The sequence below is a fragment of the Coregonus lavaretus genome, assembly GCF_964263955.1.
Source record: "Coregonus lavaretus genome assembly, contig: HAP1_SCAFFOLD_7190, whole genome shotgun sequence".
Taxonomy (NCBI): Eukaryota; Metazoa; Chordata; class Actinopteri; order Salmoniformes; family Salmonidae; genus Coregonus; species Coregonus lavaretus.
In genome coordinates, this window is record NW_028164220.1 from 18552 (window position 1) to 22926 (window position 4375).

At 45.3% G+C, this 4375-nt stretch overlaps 1 pseudogene across 1 annotated transcript; it reads right to left on the minus strand.

Annotated features, from left to right (window-relative positions):
- Nucleotides 1–1284: 1284 nt before the first annotated feature.
- On the minus strand, nucleotides 1285–2322 carry LOC311117313 (protein arginine N-methyltransferase 6-like; annotated as a pseudogene). The gene has a single exon. The product of its transcript is annotated as a protein arginine N-methyltransferase 6-like (transcript).
- Between the last annotated feature and the right edge of the window lie 2053 nt (nucleotides 2323–4375).

Sequence of the window (4375 nt, forward strand, 5' to 3'; positions counted from 1 at the left end):
TCTGAAGTCTACAGAAATATTTTATCTGCTCAGATAAAACCAAATGCCTCCAAACTCATTGGACGGCACTTCATCATGCAACAAGACAATGACTCTAAACATACTGCTAGAGCAACAAAGGGGTTTTTGATGGCCAAAAAGTGGAAAATCCTTGACTGGCCGAGTCAATCACCGGATCTGAATCCAATTGAACAAGCATTTTACATGCTGAAGAGGAGACTGAAGACAATAAGTCCCAGAAACAAGCAGAAACTGAAGATGGCTGCAGTACAGGCCTGGCAGAGCATCACCAGGGAAGATACCCAGCGTCTGGTGATGTCGATGCATCGCAGACTTCAAGCAGTCATTGCATGCAAAGGATATGCGACCAAATATTAACAATGATTACTTTATTCTACATTATATTAAACTGTCCAATGTCTTTTGATGCCCGAAAATGGGGGGGACCATGTACAAAAGCTTCTATAATTTCTAAACGGTTCATCCGATATGTATGAAAATACCCTCAAATTAAAGCTGACAGTCTGCACTTCACCCTCATTGTCATTGTATCCTTTCAAATTCAAGGTGCTAGAGTACAGAACCAAAATACCAAAATTGTCACTGTCCAATGAATTATGGAGCTCACTGTATATATATATATATATATATATATATATATATATATATATATACAGTATATAAACCCATTCACAAAAAAAATGTATGCACGCATGACTGTAAGTCGCTTTGGATAAAAGCGTCTGCTAAATGGCATATTATTATTATTATAAGTTTAGCCAGGTAAACAGTGAGTGTGTCTGATATCTAACCTACCTGTACTGAACAGTAAGAAGACAAGACATCATAGGAATCATCCGTCAGTGAGCCACCAGTGGATCCAGACAACAGTTATGATGACTATTTACAGAGCTGTTTACCAACTGCTGTTGCATGGTAGACCTGACCTTGTTATCTTGCTTCTACTGTCGGACTCACTCATAGGGCTTAGAGTTAAAACCAATAGTTCATATGAACACGAGAAAAAGCATACCATTTCAATTAAGAGAACATCTTGGTTGAATTGATTCATTTAATTCCATCCACTTAGGTACTCGATTCAGATGAATTATAATAACACTTGGGCTCTCCACAAGTTCAAAGACATCAGCATAAACTACATAACCATAGTGAGATAGTTTCCATCCTTCCTTCAACAATTAATGACCAAGTGTCCCTCTTCCCCTCTTTGCTGATAAGCCAGTACGCTAATGTAAACCTGACACTGACACTGCTAACACCAGGCTATTGCTGAGCCTCTGCTGAATATCCATCTGGGATGGAGAAGGTCTTGGAATGGTTTTTGAGTTCTCCTATAGTATGTCCAGGTGGACGCTTATATGTCTGGAACTGTCCTCCGAGGGATGATTGTTGACCCCACCCACCACTGTGATGTCCTGCCTAACATCCACTGGTTCATCCAGATACATCAACCGCCTCGCCGCCTGCTTCCAGTGGGTCTCCGGTTTGAACTGAGATGTGTAGAGGACCAGGGGCTTGTCCTCGCCACCGGGAAAGGTTACCGTGAACAACACGCAGAGCGCGTTCACAGCAGACAAACCGAAACACTCGCACTTGAATGCGCCCCTTTTCACTGATTTCAGCCGCTCCGCGGTAACCGAGTACAGATCCAACTCTGCGAACTTGGGAGGGGTGGGAGAGCAAGTCCGTCACCAAGTTCACAGTGATGTCAGTGTCCATGATGCATTTCCTGGCGAATTCAGACATGCACGACATGTCCACGCCGTACTGGTCCTTCACAGTAAACCAGATACTCAGCTGGTCCTCCACCACAGCGTCATCGATGGGTGCAATATACAATTCCGCCATTGGAAGGCAGAATAAGGGTTTAAGCCAGTTGTCGTGGGCGAACAGGACAGAATTCAGCATGGATTAGTGAAGCAGTGCGTACCCCATCCACTCGCTTACTGTCACGTCCACCTGCTCGGCGCAAATCGATTGTCTCCAGAGTAGCTTTAATCACTTCGATTCTGTCTTCCATCTTATTATGTTTAACGATTTTCACAGCTTGATCAGCGATTGAACTTTCCTGGCCCCGGCTTGGTCACAGAATATACTTAGAACACCGGTACCTTCCCAGACATCCAACACTATTTTACTTTGGATTGAACTGCTGTTCCTCAGTATCCGTGTCCTGTACGTGTTTGTCCGGACAGTGTCTGCAATCATTTCCTCATGAATGGTAACATCAGAATAACTGTCAAATTACAGATTATCCTGCTAATTTCTGTCTAATTTCCTTTTCTTTGTGAAGTGTAACATTTCCCTTGCCCTCAGATTCTTGTTATCACGTTGGAAATGGAATTTCAGTGCGTTATACTTCCTGAAAGGGGAAACGGGTTGCATCATGGTCTTTGTAGTTGTATAAGCAGTCGAATTTGTCAATGTGACAGATTTTTGCTTGTGGGAGAACTACATATCCCACAAGGAAAAAGACGGCGGTCGCAATGCGTTGTTTAATTCACCTATTGATCAATCGATGACATGAATAGCAGGATATCAAAAATCATCTTAAAGAATAGTGAGAAACATGTTATGATATTGAAAATGTGACTACTGAATGTTCACCAAGACAACCTTGCATATCAAATGCAGCATGCAAGAAAACCATCACCATTTTCTTCACTCCATCATCATCATCATCATCACAGAAAAGCAATAGCGTACACATTTTGCTAAAATAGGATACAGTGGCCATCATAGGCCTACATGTGCTCCGTCAGGATTTGTTTTGCTGTGGGGAAGGCCAATTAAAGGCTACCCAGCATGCCCACAAATAGTTCTAAGCTGTCCATCCTCAGAGTTATGGCAGGCAGAACACAGGTTTATGGCGCTGTTCTCCTCTTTGAGTGAGTCCTCTGTGACTTTCTCCGTTCCTTCCAAAGATCATTGGCTAGCGCTAGTGGGGGATGAGCAGGAGATGTATCCCATTTCACTAAGATCAAAAGGAGAGTAGGGAGCTGCCAGTTTGGTTCAGTTTTCCAGCATTCCAGATGGCCTTTCGAATGGAAACTCAGGGCAGGGTAATGAAAAATGTGAGCACGTGTGTGTGGGGTCAGAAATGCAAAGGCATGGAGAAGTAGCATATAATGAAAGAAACTTCACCTTTACCTGGTTTATCAAAATAATTCATATTAGAAACAATTATTGTATTTGTGTTTGTTCTGTGCCTATGTTAAATCAACACGTCTTACCATTTGCAACTAAATGTAGCCCTACTCATTATGCATAGTATAGTACAGTGGTTCCCAACTCCATTACCCCCAACAGTGGTTCCCAACTCCGGTCCTCCAGTACTCCCAACAGTCCAACTCCAGTCCTCCAGTACCCCCAACAGTGGTTCCCAACTCCAGTCATCCAGTACCCCCAACAGCCCAACTCCGGTCCTCCAGTACTCCCAACAGCCCAACTCCGGTCCTCCAGTACCCCCAACAGCCCAACTCCAGTCCTCCAGTACCCCCAACAGTGGTTCCCAACTCCAGTCCTCCAGTACCCCCAACAGCCCAACTCCGGTCCTCCAGTAACCCCAACAGCCCAACACCAGTCCTCCAGTACCCCCAACAGCACACATTTTTGTTGTTGCCCTGGACAAAAAACACCTGATTCAACTCATTGAGGGCCTGATGATTAGTTGACTAATTGAATCATGTGTGCTTGTCCAGGGCTACAATAAACATATATTCTGTTGGGGGTACTGGAGGACTGGAGTTGGGCTGTTGGGGGTACTGGAGGACTGGAGTTGGGAACTCTGTTGGGGGTACTGGAGGACTGGAGTTGGGAACCACTGTTGGGGGTACTGGAGGACTGGAGTTGGGAACCACTGTTGGGGGTACTGGAGGACTGGAGTTGGGCTGTTGGGGGTACTGGAGGAACGGAGTTGGGCTGTTGGGGGTACTGGAGGACTGGAGTTGGGCTGTTGGTGGTACTGGAGGACTGGAGTTGGGAACTCTGTTGGGGGTACTGGAGGACTGGAGTTGGGCTGTTGGGGGTACTGGAGGACTGGAGTTGGGCTGTTGGTGGTACTGGAGGACTGGAGTTGGGAACTCTGTTGGGGGTACTGGAGGACTGGAGTTGGGAACCACTGTTGGGGGTACTGGAGGACTGGAGTTGGGAACCACTGTTGGGGGTACTGGAGGACTGGAGTTGGGAACCACTGTTGGGGGTACTGGAGGACTGGAGTTGGGAACCGCCAGCATAGTTAAATGGGTGCTTGTCGGTGGTAGAGATTGGAGTGATAAAGTACTTTCCTACAGTAGGAAAATTTAGATAGAATGCTAAGTTGGTTGCAATTTGTAATTTCCCTTTAACTGTGTAA